Raw genomic sequence first — 15,131 nt, 5'->3', positions numbered from 1 at the left:
CTGTCGCCCAGGCTGGAGTGCAGTGGCACGATCTCGGCTCACTGCAACCTCTGCCTCCCGGGTTCAAGCAGTTCTCTGCCTCAGCCTCCTGAGTAGCTGGGATTACAGGCGCCTGCTATCACACCCGGCTAATTTTTTGTATTTTTAGTAGAGACGGGGTTTCACCGTTTTGGCCAGGCTGGTCTTGAACTCCTGACCTCGTGATCCACGCGCCTCGGCCTCCCAAAGTGCTGGGATTACAGGCGTAAGCCACCGAGCCGGGCCGAGGCTGTTTTCTTATGAGTAAATGGAATTCTCCCACCAATCTCATTGCTATCATGAGAGGTGCAATTTCCAGATAAGCTCATAAAGTGTTTAGCATGGAAGTTCTCATTTACTGGTTGGTGGTATTGTTGCTTTATTTATTTATTTTGTTAGTAAATAAATAAATGCTGGTCTCAAACTCCTGGGCTCAAGTGATCCTTCCACCTTAGCCTCCGTAGTAGCTGGGAGTGTAGGCATGTGCCGCTGCACTGGTAGTGGTATTGTTATCATCTGACTTCACCTTATTTCCTCTAGACCAGTGTCTTGCTTGAGACACAGTGAAGGGAAGGACACCCAGTCCAAAGGTCTGATCAAAATCTTGAGGGTCCCTTTCCTGATGGAGGGAGTCATGGTAGGCTTACTATCTGTTGGAAACCAGGAGGCTGAGCTGACCAGATGACCCCTGGAGTTCTCTGGCAATGTGTCCAGTTCTGGCTGAGGGGCACCTTGGTTGAGTATAGAGCCCTGAAACAGAATGCAGGTGCATTTTGGGCACCCCCATGCCCAAGGCTTCAATTCCTATGGTCTCTCTATGCTCAGCCTGGAAAGCTTGGGGCCACCTCTCTCCTCACCCCTGGACAGAGCCCACTAAGTCCTGCTGACTCCGCTGTCTACACCACCTCATCCTCTTTCTCTCCCCTGCTGTCTGCAGGGCCTACATCTCCACTGGTCTTTCGTCCTCCAGTCCTGCACCCTGCCACTCTCCTGCTCATCTGTCTGAAATTGTCATGGAGGGAGTAAGGGCCAAGCCTGGCCATCACGGTCCTTCTTCGGGGCACCAGTTGACACACTCAACCTCGCCCCTCACACCAGCAACTCACATCCACACCTTTGCTCAGCTTGTCTCCTCTGCCTGGGAATCCCCCCGCCCACCACCTCAGCATACCAAAAAGCACCATGGGTCCTTCCTCCTCCGGGAAGTTTCCCTGGTTCTCCCAGGGAAATCTCAAGTGGAAATCTTTCTCTCCTTTACCATTTGGTGTTTTGTAGGTTGCCACTTGTCTTCTGTCTGCCTTCCCTCGGCCTGTGAGCACCTCGAGGACTAGTTCTGCAGCTGAGGCACGTGGGTGAATGATTGAGGGAGGGAGGGAATGCACGAATGAATGAGCAGCTAATCTACCTGTCTCGAGTGTTCCTTCCACTCCAGTCTGTCCTGCTGATACTTCCAGGCTTTCCTTAAGTACCTTTTGGGTTTTGCTACTTCCCTGCTCAGAGTCTCTCCACAGCTCCTTGTTTCTTAGCACATCCGGTCTACTGTCTGTGTCTTTTCTCAGTTGTGGGTTTGCCTCACTCAGCCCATGGGTCACACTTACCAAACAACCACCTTGTCCTTCTCTGGGCCAGCCCCGTGCTGGCCATTTTCCCAGGGACAGAGACATGTGACCCTGTTGTTAGCCTCATGGAGGCCCCAAGCTGGAGGGGGAGCAAGAGGGGAAATGAGCAGCAACAGTACCAAGTCAAGCATAGAGGGTTAAGAATCTGTACAGGAGCAGAACTTGTACCACAGGGGAAGGAGAGTGAGTAGAGAGAGCATCTGGGAAGGGGGAGGTCATGCTAAGCAGAGTTTGGAAGGCTGAATAGGAGTTCACCAGATGGATCGAGGGAAGGCCATTCTCAGCAGAGGGAAGAGCATGTGCAAAGGCAGCAGACTGCCAGAATGATTACCTAGGGGACTTAAGAATCTCTGGGCCGTTCTTAGAGATTGATGATGGAGCCCCAGATCCGGACTTTGGAGTCCCAGCTCTGCTGTTTACTTGCAGACATTCATGGGCAAACAATGCCTTCTCTTCTCTGAGCCTGAAGACCCACATCTGTAAAATAGATATAATAAACCCTTCCTGGGTAGGCCTGAAGGAAAGTGGATGTTTATAAAGGCATGTTTATGTTATACAGTACATAAACTGTACTCGTTCTTGACTTGAGAAATTCAGTCAAATCCCCATCCCATGGTAGGGTGGTACTTGAGGAAAAAGCAGAGTGGCCAGAAGAAAAGCTTTTCCTTCACCCACTCCACCCCATCTGCCCACACACAGACCCCCATTACCCTCTCTGTGTTCCTCTCTGTGAATGTTTTATGACCCCTGGAGGCTACTGATCAGAAGCAAATTCATCAGAAGCTACTGACACATTCATCAGAAGCTACTGACTAGATTCTCAGGTGGACTGGTTTGTTTTTTGGGTGGCTGAGTCCTTGGAAGCAGAATTTAACTCCAACTAGGGAATGAGCCCTAGAGAAGCCCCCAGGAAATAGCATCTGAGCAGAGAAGGTTCGGGTGCAGGGGGAAAGGGGACCAGGAGGGGCAGCTAAGTAACCCCTGTGGCTGGGGAATGTGGGCTCAGGGAGGAGAAGAGACTGAAGGAATCACAGAGACTGAAGGTGGAATCACAGAGGCTCCCAAATGTCAGGTTATAGGAGTTAGGGCTTTATGCAGTGGGTAGTGGGGAGCCATGGAGAGTTATTGAGCAGGGGAAGGACCTGAGGAAACCTCAGTGTCCCCACAGGCCTACCCTACCTGAGGCACTAAAGGGGGTGTGAGGAGGCTGTGGAGCCCCAGCATTCAGCTTGAATGACCTGGTGCCCCTTCCCTAGTCTGCGCCCACACTGACAGCTTTGTTCCCTGGAGGCTGCCTTTAGTCCTGGACGGAACTCGACCTCTTCTGGGTCCGATTCTAAGCAGTTCCAGCCCTAGCTAGTCTGGAGGAAAAGAGCTGTCTGGGACTGGCTAGCAGGGAGGTGTCAGGTGCCAGGCGGATGCTGGAGCCTAGTGCGTGCCTCAGAGCACGCAAGTGGGTGGGGGAGGGGTGTTGGTAGTGGTGGTGGCAGGGCCATGCAGGGCGGGTCTTAGCAGCTCCAGAGTTAGGAGTGAGTAAGGCGGGCTGGGAAAAGACTCTGTTGCCTTTAAAGGCAAGCGTCCCTGGCAGCCAGGAGGAAAGGTTTTGCTGAGTCAGCTGCAACTGGTACCAGGGGGGATAGCAGGGGCTGGGACGGAAGTGCCCCTAATCCGAAGGATGTTTTGCAATTCAAATCCTCCTGTATTGCAGGTAAACACAGTGCTGGATTCCAGGAAGGCCTGATGGGCCAGGCATGACAGTTTTGTGTGTTTAGTATTTTCCTTCTGATTTGCATACCTGCTTGAACCACCTGCTCCCAGAAAGCTTGTCAGCATCCCTTCTTTATCTTCTGTATGCCCCTTCTTGACCCTCTGCAAATGGTCTTATCAGGGCCACCACCTGCTCGCTGATGCTGGGGAAATTGAAGGGATGTATTCCCCTCCCTTCTCTCTCTCTCTCTTTTTTTTTTTTTTGAGACGGAGTCTTGCTCTGTCGCCCAGGCTGGAGTGCAGTGGCCGGATCTCAGCTCACTGCAAGCTCCGCCCCCCCGGGTTTACGCCATTCTCCGGCCTCAGTCTCCGGAGTAGCTGGGACTACAGGCGCCCACCACCTCGCCCGGCTCGTTTTTTGTATTTTTAGTAGAGACGGGGTTTCACCGTGTGAGCCAGGATGGTCTCGATCTCCTGACCTCGTGATCCGCCCGTCTCGGCCTCCCAAAGTGCTGGGATCACAGGCTTGAGCCACCGCGCCCGGCCCCTTCTCTCTTGAGTACCAGACTTTTCTGTCCAGCTGCCTGCAGGACAGCCCTCTGGATGTCCCACAGGTCCCTCACACTCACCATGCTCAAACCTGAACTCATTATCTTTGCGCATCCCTTCCTGTCCCCACCCTAGAGATGGCTGCTCTAGCCACCAAATTGCCGTAGCTAGAGATCTGGTATCTTCCCTGACTCCTCTCTGTCTCCCTCATTCCCCATATCCAGTCAATCCCGTGGACTCTGCCTGCCTTCTCCATGCGGACAGTCCCTCCTACAGCATAGGCTAGGACCACTGTTCATTCATCCTTCTCCCTGCCACCACACTGGTCTCTTTAAAATGCACAGCTGACCACATCACCGCTTTGTTCAAACATCTTTCCATGGCACGCAATAATGTGGCTGAATCTCATAGACATCATATTGAGTGACAGCAGCTGTTCAAAAGTGTGATTTCCTATGTATAAAGTTTAAAAACAGGCAAAACTTATCTCCGGGGTAACAGCACTTACCCTTGGAAGGGAGGGTCGTGACTCTGGGGGCAGGTGCTGGTAATCAGGGTGAGGCAGGTGGAGACCAGATCAGCAGTACTGATTTTTTTTATTTCGCCTCGAGCTTTAATATGACTCACCACAGCATGTTACTAATCCTGTTTTTATTTAAAATTTTGATATTTTGTCATCATGGATTTTTTGCATTAATTCTGGTTTTTCAAAAATACTGCATTAAAAATATGATTTATCCTGATGACAGAGTCTGCCGTCCCCCTCCACCCCTGCTTAAATTTTATAGGGGAGGTGAGTGCCTTTCTTGTCACACCCTGTTTCTGACTGTGTTAGTAATGTTGTTTCCTCAGGGTGCTGAGGAATCAGGGTGCTGGTTGCAGGTGTGTTTAGCTTGTGAAAGTGCATTGAGCTGTGTACATTTCTGATTTTCGTACTCTTCTGTATGCATATTTTGCTTCAATTAATTTTTTGTAACTTAAAATATTTCCATGATTCCAAGGGAGTGTCTCCATCTGCTTCTTCCAGTGTCCCCAGCACCAAAAACAGCACCTGGCTCACACTGGGTCTCATACATTTTTGTTGAATGAAGGAATACAATATTTCAGTTAATTTAATTCCAACAGCAACTCTATGAAATGAGTATTTTTCTATTTTCTTTTTCTTTTTTTTTTTGAGATGGAGTCTCACTGTTGTCAGGCTGGAGTGCAGTGGCACGATCTCAGCTCACTGTAACTTCCGACTCCCAGGTTCAACAGATTCTTCTGTCTCAGCCTCCCCAGTAGCTGGGATTACAGGTGCGCCCCACCACGCCCAGCTAAATTTTGTATTTTTAGTAGAGACGGGCGTTTCATCATGTTGGTCAGGCTGGTCTCAAACTCCTGACCTTGTGATCTGCCCACCTTGGCCTCCCAAAGTGCTGGGATTACAGGCGTGAGCCACTGCACCTGGCCTTTTTCTCTCTGTTTTCTAAAGGAGAAAACTGAGGCTTAGGGAAGTAATTTGCCCAAAATCACACAGGTAGTAAATGTGAGTGCCAGCACCTGGATTGAAAAAATAAATGGAGCCAGGTGTGGTGGTACATGCCTGTAGTCCCAGCTACTCAAGAGGCTGAGGCAGGAGGATTGCTTGGGCTCAAAAGTTCAAGTCCGGCCTGGGCAACAAGATGAGACCCCCCCCCCCCCCCCCAAAAATAAATAGGCAGGGCGCAGTGGCTCACACCTGTAATCCCAGCACTTTGGGAGGCCGAGGTGGGCAGATCACGAGGTCAGGAGTTCAAGACCAGCCTGACCAACATGATGAAACCCCGTCTTTCCTAAAAATACAAAAATTAGCCTTGCACGGTGGCAGGCGCCTGTAATACCCAGTTACTCAGGATGCTGAGGCAGGAGAATTGCTTGAACCCAGGAGACGGAGGTTGCAGTGAGTTGAGATCGCACCACTGCACTCCAACCTGGGCAACAGAGCAAGACTCCGTCTCAAAAAAAAAAAAAAATTAAAAATTAAAAAATAATAATAAATGGATGACTTGACTCTAGAGAAACGTGTTAAATCAAATGCTGCCAGATTATCTGTCTTTAAAGAAAGCAACAAAAACAACAGAAACTCCAACCGGTACTGCCTGCTCTGATCCAGCACCAGTACAAGCAATTTGCTTTGCCTGGCTCTTATCGCTTAGATTACAATTATTTGAGCCTTATCTTCCTCTGAGATAATGACCTCCTCTAGGGCTGGGGCTCAGGTGTTCCTGTCTTCCCTCTGTCCAGCAAGTTATTTGGCACAAGAAAGAAACTATAAATGTTTAATAAATGAATGACTCAAAGAATGAATGAAGGAGGAGGCTGACAGTGGTATGTGGTGGGCGGACCACAGGTTTTGGAAACAGACCTGCTAGCTATATGTCTTTGGGCATGTTACCTCACCTGAATCTCAGTTTCCCCAACTGTAAGATGGGGCTAGTAGCAGTACTCACCTCTAAGAATTATTGTGAATATGAAGTAAGGAAACGTGTTATCAGGTGACTGTCCTACAGTAAATATTTGAAATGTGGTAACTATTATTATTTCCATTTTTTTACATTCTCAAAGCCTGATTTTCTTTTTTTTTTTTTTTCTTTTTTTTTTTTTTTGAGATGGAGTCTTGCTCTGTCGCCCAGGCTAGAGTGCAGTGGCCAGATCTCAGCTCACTGCAAGCTCCGCCTCCCAGGTTCACGCCATTCTCCTGCCTCAGCCTCCCGAGTAGCTGGGACTACAGGCGCCTGCCACCTTGCCCGGCTAGTTTTTTGTATTTTTTAGTAGAGACGGGGTTTCACCGTGTGAGCCAGGATGGTCTCGATCTCCTGACCTCGTGATTTGCCCGTCTCGGCCTCCCAAAGTGCTGGGATTACAGGCTTAAGCCACCGCGCCCGGCCCTCAAAGCCTGATTTTCTTCAGGGTTGCAGGGATCTGCCCCTCTCGATTTCCACGTATTGTTTTCTGGAGGTCTGTGAGGTTGGAAGAAGAGGACCTGATGGTGCTTCCCCCAGGAGCTTTCTTCCCCGTAGGGTGGACAGAACTCTGGGACAGTCCAGACGTCTGGCTTCATGGCCCAGCTCCACTTTGCAATTGGTGAGTTGCTTATTACCAGTGAGCCTCAGTTTTCTCTCTGTAAAATAAGGCCCAGAATAATCTGTGTTTTTGTTTTGTTTTGTTTTGTTTTTTTGAGATGGAGTCTCACTCTTTTTGCCCAGGCTGGAGTGCAGTGGCACAATCTCAGCTCACTGAAACCTCTGTCTCCCGGGTTCAAGCGATTCTCCTGCCTCAGCTTCCCAAGTAGCTGGGATTACAGGTGCCTGCCACCACGCCCACCTACTTTTTTTGTATTTTTAGTAGAGACAGGGTTTTACCACGTTTGGCCAGGCTGGTCTTGAACTCCTGACCTCAAGTGATCCACCCGCCTCGGTCTCCCAAAGTGCTGGCATTACAGGCGTGAGCCACCGCACCTGACCCTCTTTTTTTTTTTTTTTAAGACCCAGAATAATATTGACCTTGGAGATCTCTGGGGAGGATTCAATGGCTTGGCCCTGGGCCTAGTGCACAGTAAGCCCTCCACAAGTGTTGAGTCTGAGGAATTAACCTGGCGCCCTGAGGCTGGGGAACAGCAAAGAGACCAGAAGGACCCTGAGAAGCCCAAGGACTGATGGGAAAAACAAATAGCCTGGCATAGTTTTGTTTTATTCTTAGAATTATATTTCCCCAGAGAAGTGGAATGACAATTCCTTTCATGCCGATATAACTTTTTCTTTCTTTTTTTTTTTTTTAGAGATAGGGTCTTGCTATGTTGCCCAGGCTGGCCTCAAACTCCTGAGCTCAAGCAATACTCCTGCCTCAGCCTCCCAAGTAGCTGGGACAACAGGCCAGCACCACTGTACCTGGCTTTGATGTAACTTTGTAACTCTGCAAAACTCCTTCCCACATGTCTTTCCTTGGGTCCTCCCCACACCTTATGCTGCAGGCAAGACTAGAATTATTCATGTATCCACAGTTGTGGAAACTGAGGCACAAAGAAATTAAGCCACTTGCTTGAGATCACAGTGAAGGAAGAATTTGGAAGCAAATTGAAGATGTAAAACCTGGGCCTCCTGACTTCTAGATACCACCGTGCAGCAATTTGGATCTGAAAGAAAGCACACAGCTTACGCCCGGACAGAGCAGCCGGTATCTAGCTGTGCCCACTTGCCCCGCCCAGCCCCCACCTGTACACCTGTATGCCAGCTGGCAGTCATATGCACATTCATCACAGGGGAGCTGGCTGACTCACACATTATACTGGGGCTGACTCATGCTTTGCAAGAGGGAGAGTGAGAATCAGTTGAGAGCCACAGGAGCCCCTGCTTTCCACATCGAGGCTTGAGATTCATGCCTCACAATCCACGGCAGTTTAGTTCTTTAAAAAGGGAAAGCACTGTGAGCTGGCTGGAGCTGGGGATCTCTGGACTCAGAGAAGAGTGGTTTGGTTCAACTCTGGGCTCTGTTACAAGTTGACTGGGTGACTTCAGGCAAGTCATTGTCCCTCAGTCTCTTCGGCTTTGTAACAGAGGGGTTGCAACAGATAAGCGCCAAGACTTTTCAAGCATCTGAAAGACTGTTGTTGCTCTGGTTTGAGAAACCTCGTCATCATAATGTTGTGTGTGTTGCGAATTTACTATGTGCCAGGTAAGTGATTGGTATGGGGTTGTTAATATCTCATTTAATTCTCATAATGAATTCTAGATTTACTATTTTTTGTCCTATTTCTCAAAGGAGGAAACTGAAGCACAGTTTCAGAGGGATTTTCCCAAGGTCGAGCAGGTCAGCAAGTGTTCGAGCTAAGAATTAAACCTGGTTTGTCCCCAGACTTTGCATAAAATCTAGTCTAAGGCCGGGCGTGGTGACTCATGCCTTTAATCTCAGCACTTTGGGAGGCTGAGGTGGGTGGATCACAAGGTCAGGAGTTGGAGACCAGCCTGGCCAACATGGTGGAACCCCCGTCTCTACTAAAAATACAAAAATAGCTGAGCGTGGTGGCAGGTGCCTGTAATCCCAGCTACTCAGGAGACTAAGTCAGGAGAATTGCTTGAACCCGGGAGGCAAAGGTTGCAGTGAGCTGAGATCGTGCCATTGCACTCCAGCCTGGGTGACAGAGCAAGACTCCATCCCAGAAAAAAAAAAAAATCTGCTCTACACCTTTATGCTGTTAGACCTCAGTTTCCTCACTTAAAAAAATTAAACTACATGACATAAAATTTACCATTTTACCTATTTTAAGATTACAGTTCAGTGTCATTGAGTGCATTCACACTGTTGTGCAACCATTGCCATCATCCATCTGCAGAATTTTTTCATCTTCTGAACCCACTAAATAATAATTTCCCATTCCCTGTGACCCCTAATCCCTGGCAACCCCCGTTCTACTTTCTCTGTGAATTTGACTACTCTAGGTATCTCATTTAAAGTTTCCTCATCTTTAAAACTACGATAATAAAGATCAAGTGTTATTTGATCCTTCTCCTAGTGGCATGGTTCGCTCAGACTTGAATTTAAGTCACAGTTCTTCTATTCACCTACCCCTCAGGCAGGTTGCTTAACCCCTTTGCCTCCCTCATTTCCATGTCCCTAAAGTTGGGCTGGTGGACCCTGTTGGGACGATCACAGGAGACAATGGGGATGAAGGTACTTGGAAAACCCAATGCCACTTCTAGAACGTGTTATACCATCTTCCTGGCGGGCTGGAACGCTGGCTTAGATTTATAGTTGTGACATTTGGGGAGGCTTTAGAATTGCACATTACAACCTGGTAGTGCCCAACCCGCCATTTGGGGCTGAGGCTGGGAGGTAGAAAGCACATCATGGAGGGCTTTGACTGCTTGGCTATAGAGCCCTTCCCTCAAGGAGCTTACATTCCAGCCTGTGCACCTGGTATTGTAAAGTGACTGGTATAGTCTTTTTTTTTTTTTTTTTTTTTTTTTTTTTTTTTGAGACAGAGTCTCACTTGTCGCCCAGGCTGGAGTGCAGTGGCCGGATCTCAGCTCACTGCAAGCTCCGCCTCCCGGGTTCACGCCATTCTCCTGCCTCAGCCTCCGGAGTAGCTGGGACTACAGGCCCCCACCACGTCGCCCGGCTAATTTTTTTTGTATTTTTTAGTAGAGACGGGGTTTCACCGTGTTAGCCAGGATGGTCTCGATCTCCTGACCTCGTGATCCGCCCGTCTCGGCCTCCCAAAGTGCGGGGATTACAGGCTTGAGCCACCGCGCCCGGCCTGGTATAGTTTTTACTTACAGAGAGTGCTCTGTCCTGCGTGGTTCTTTTAACTGGTTCCCAGAGGCCTGGTCTCATGGCTGAGAGTCCTATCTTCCCTATTTCCTTAAAGTAGTGATTGTTAGGATATTTTGGTTGCAAGCATCAATGCATTTAAGCCAGCTGTCACCAAAAAGGGAGTTTTTGTTTGTTTTTGAGACGGAGTTTCGCGCTTGTCACCTAGGCTGGCGTGCAATGACATGATTTTGGCTCACTGCAACCTCTGCCTCCCAGGTTCAAGCAATTCTCCTGTCTCAGCCTGGGCAACAGAGTGAGACTCCGTCTCAAAAACAAACAAACAAAAATGTTGTTGAAATCCGGGCATGGTAGCAGCTTACGCCTATAATCTTAGCACTTTGGGAGACCGAAGTGAGCAGGCAGAGCACTTGAGCCTGAGTTTGAGACTAGCCTGGGCAACATGGCAAGACCCCATCTTTACAAAAAATGCAAAAATAAACTGGGCATGATGACGCATGTCTGTAGTCCTGGCTACTCAGGAGGCTGAGGTGGGAGGATCCCTTGAGGCTGGGAAGGGGAGGTTGCAGTGAGCTGAGATTGCTGCACTGCACTCCAGCCTGGGTGTCAGAGCAAGACCCTGTCTCAAAACAAAACCACAAAAATGTTGTTGAACGGAGACTCTACATTCATTGACATGGTAAGAAAGTCAAAAAGTGTTTTTGAAGGGAAAAAAACAGGTTGCAGAGCAATATGTTTATCACATTTTTAAAAGTAAATATGCATATGTAATATATTTGGACTTTCGTAGATATATGCTAAATGTTAAATGAACTATGGAGAGTAGAATTAGGGGTGATTATTATTTTCTTTTTTTGTAATATCTGCATTTTTCTGCAATGAATGGGTATCAGTTAAGTAATAATAAAACAGTTCCGCTAGGCGCAGTGGCTCACACCTGTAATCCCAGCACTTTGGGAGACTGAGGCAGGTGGATCACCTGAGGTCAGGAGTTTGAGAACAGTCTGACCTACATGGAGAAACCCCATCTCTACTAAAAACACAAAATTAGCTGGGCGTGGTGGCTCAAGCCTGTAATACCAGCTACTAGGGAGGCTGAGGCAGGAGAATCGCTTGAACCTGGGAGGTGGAGGGTTCAGTGAGCCGAGATTGTGCCATTGCGCTCCAGCCTGGGCAACAAGAGTGAAACTCTGTCTCAAAAAAAATAAAGAAAATAACAATAGGCCGGGCGCGGTGGCTCAAGCCTGTAATCCCAGCACTTTGGGAGGTCGAGACGGGTGGATCACGAGGTCAGGAGATCGAGACCATCCTGGCTAACACGGTGAAACCCCGTCTCTACTAAAAATACAAAAAACTAGCCGGGCGAGGTGGCGGCTCCTGTAGTCCCAACTACTCAGGAGGCTGAGACAGGAGAATGGCGTGAACCCGGGAGGCGGAGCTTGCAGTGAGCTGAGATCCCGCCACTGCACTCCAGCCTGGGTGACAGAGCGAGACTCCGAATCAAAAAAAAAAAAAAAAAAAAAGAAAATAACGATAATAATAATAAAACAATTCCTATCTCCCAGGGCTACAGTGTGTGTTAACTAAGACATGTATTTACTTATTCCATAAATACTTATTAAGTACCTAGTACGTGATGGTATTTGTGGAAGCTGCACAATGACTGGCCAGTGGTGGAGGCTCAGATCGCGCCACTGCATTCCAGCCTGGGTGACAGAGTGAGACTCTATCTCAAAAAAAAAAGAAAAAAGAAAAGAAAAAAAGAGTACCATCTCAAAACTTAGTGGCTTTAAACAGCAACAGCTTATTATTTCTCGTGATTTTATGGATTGACTGGTCAATTCTGCCCCACATGATGGTAGCTGGGGTGACTCATGCAGTGACATTCAGCGAGACACATGGCTGGGCCATTCTCTCCATATGGTGTCGCATCCTCCTCTGTCTCCTGACGGATAGCCTGGACTTCCTTATAGCGTGGTAGCTGGGTTCCAATGGGGACTGTTCCAAGGGGACAATCCTCAATGTGGAAAAGCTTGTCAAGCCAGGTTATATCAATGCAAATCATTCTGGATTTAAGTTGCTTTGTCTCTTCATCTCTCATGAACATTCCTGTGTGAGTAAATATTCTTCCCAATGTGATTTTTTTCTTGTTAAAGACAGGCTCTGGTTCTGTCACCCAGGCTGGAGTGCAGTGGCATAACCATAGTATAATCATAGCTCACTGCAGCCTTAAACTCCAGGTCTCGAACAATCCTCCTGCCTCAGCCTCCCACATAGCTGGGACTACAGGTGCACACTACCATGCCCAGCTAATTTTTTTTTTTTTTAAGAGATAGAGTCTTGTTGTATTGCCTAGGCTGATCTCCAACTCCTGGGCGCAAGTGATCCTTTCACCTCAGCCTCCTTAGTAGCTGGGACCACAGGCACATGCCAACACACTAATTAAAAAAATTTTTTTTTGAGAGATGGGGTCTCACTGTGTTACCCAGGCTGGTCTCAAATTCCTGGACTGAAGTGATCCACCTTCCTCAGCCTCCCGAAGTCCTGGGATTACAGGTGTGAGCCACTGCACCCTGCCCCCAACATGATTTTTTTTTTTTTTTTTTTTTTTTTTTTTGAGATGGAGTTTCGCTCTTGTTGCCCAGGCTGGAGTGCAATGGTGCGATCTCGGCTCACCAAAACCTCCGCCTTCCGGGTTCAAGCGATTCTCCTGCCTCAGCCTCCCGAGTAGCTGGGATTACAGGCATGCGCTGCCACACCTGGCTAATTTTGTATTTTTAGTAGAGACAGGGTTTCTCCATGTTGGTCAGGCTGATCCGCCTGCCTTGGCCTCCCAAAGTGCGGGGATTACAGGTGTGAGCCACCGTGCCCAGCCCCAACATGATTTTGAACGGCTGACTGATAGCCCATCATTGAATGAACCAGTTTCTTCTTGATGAATAATTCGGCAGTTTTCGTTTTGGGGCAGTTATGAACAACTCTGTGAAGGAAAACTTTGTGTCAAGAACCCAGTACATATCACTGTAGGAGAAGGATTACAGGCCGAAGGACAGGTGAATTTTTAAAGCTTTGCCAAATTGCCCTTCAGAAAAAATGGTACATTTTGCACTTCTATCAGCTGTAAAGAGACCTGCTTTTTCGAAATCCTTCAGTCAATACTGAGTGTGGTTTGTCTTTTCAGTCTTTGTCAATTGGATCAGTGAAAAATAGTGTTTTATCATTGTCTTCAAAAGAGAGGATTAGAAGTAAGTTACCCAGAGCCACATGCTTGAGAGTTCTTGTCTTTTACTCTGAGGTAGCCTGAATAAATCAGCAGGGTTGAGGCCAGGGCAATGCAAAGTGTCTCTCTGCACAATGTCAGGCTATTAAATGCACAGTGTCCCTCTGCCCGCTGACTCAGGCTGTAAAATTGGAGCATGGTGCTGACAAGAGTGCTCATGGCTGTGGGGATGAGGTCACTGTGTCCTCACTGTGCAGTCGACTGGGACAAGCCCATTGCTTTCCTGTCCCGTGTCTGTGGGCCTTCTGGCAGACAACAGGGCTCACGGCCTCACCCTCCACGCTCGTGCTGGCTTTCACCTTGTTCCCTCTGACCCACTGTGGAGGACCTGGTGCTGCATCTGGGCCAGGCTGGCTGTAACTAATAAGAGTTGTAAAAAGGGGCGTGTAAAACAGGACCCTGAGATTGGTCTTTGTTTTTGAGCAGCCAAAGCCATACCTCATTGTGTCAGAAGTGTTAAAACTGGGGGATCCTTCTTGTGTGGAAGCAGGGTCCTGGACTCAGAGCCGACCCTGCTTCTTCCTAGCTGTGGAGCAAGTAAGGGAGCTTTTCCAAACCTCAATTTCTTCATCTCGAAAATGAGGGTAATGGTGATTTAAGGACTATTATCTTCTTCCTCTGTGCCCGATGCTTGTGATTCTCACAGGAACCCTCAAAGGCTGAGTATCCCACCCAGTTTACAGATGAAGCAAAGTGAGGCCCAGAGAAGGGAAATTGCTTGCCCAAGATCACCCAGCAAGTAAGAAACAGAGCTGGAGATGAGCTCAGGTCAGCACGGAACCACGCAAACTCCTTCTGCAGGCTTTGTAAAGGATTGATGAGAAAAGCAAGTGGTTAAGACCTCTACAACTTCTGTGAGGTAAAGAATATCTGCAGGGCTGGACACGGTGGCTCTTACCTGTAATCTTAGCACTTTGGGAGGCCAAAGTGGGTGGATTGCTTGAGTCCAGGAGTTTGACACCAGCCTGGGCAACATGGTGAAACTCTCTCTCTCTAAAAAAAAAAAAAAAAAAGATTAGCAAGATTAGCCGAGTGTGGTGGTGTGTGTTTGTAGTCCCAGTTACTTTGGAGGCTGAAGCGGAAGGATCCCTTGCACCCAGGAGACAGAGGTTGCAGTGAGCTGAGATTGCGCCACTGTACTTCAGCTTGGGTGACAGAGCCAGACTTTTTTTTTTTTTTTTTTTTAAAAAAAAGGATATCTGTGATTACAAGATTACAATGCAATTTTGAAAGCCTGCTCTTGGCCGGGCGCGGTGGCTCAAGCCTGTAATCCCAGCACTTTGGGAGGCCGAGACGGGTGGATCACGAGGTCAGGAGTTCGAGACCATCCTGGCTAACACGGTGAAACCCCATCTCTACTAAAAATACAAAAAACTAGCCAGGCGAGGTGGCGGGCTCCTGTAGTCCCAGCTACTCGGGAGGCTGAGGCAGGAGAATGGCGTAAACTCGGGAGGCGGAGCTTGCAGTGAGCTGAGATCCGGCCACTGCACTCCAGCCTGGGCGACAGAGCGAGACTCCGTCTCAAAAAAAAAAAAAAGAAAGCCTGCTCTTGCCCAGCTGGACAGCTAGAGTTATTCTCAGTGGTGGGATGGCTGAACTGAGGGCCCACTATGGAGAGCTGGTTTCCCACTGGAGTTCTCTGAAAAGGTGCCTGATTTCACAGCTCTGAT

At 48.4% G+C, this 15,131-nt stretch overlaps 1 long non-coding RNA gene across 1 annotated transcript in view; it reads left to right on the top strand.

The window, feature by feature from the left end:
- Positions 1-7,768: 7,768 nt before the first annotated feature.
- The window catches only part of LOC111548720, a 33,382-nt gene continuing 26,019 nt past the window's right edge, over positions 7,769-15,131 (top strand). The window contains exons 1-2 of the long non-coding RNA XR_002733505.2: positions 7,769-8,585; positions 14,108-14,320. This is a non-coding gene — a long non-coding RNA (uncharacterized LOC111548720). The remainder of the gene's footprint in view (positions 8,586-14,107; positions 14,321-15,131) is intronic.

Source organism: Piliocolobus tephrosceles, chromosome 1, assembly GCF_002776525.5.
Source record: "Piliocolobus tephrosceles isolate RC106 chromosome 1, ASM277652v3, whole genome shotgun sequence".
Classification (NCBI taxonomy): Eukaryota; Metazoa; Chordata; class Mammalia; order Primates; family Cercopithecidae; genus Piliocolobus; species Piliocolobus tephrosceles.
This window is presented reverse-complemented; position numbering and strand designations above follow the sequence as displayed.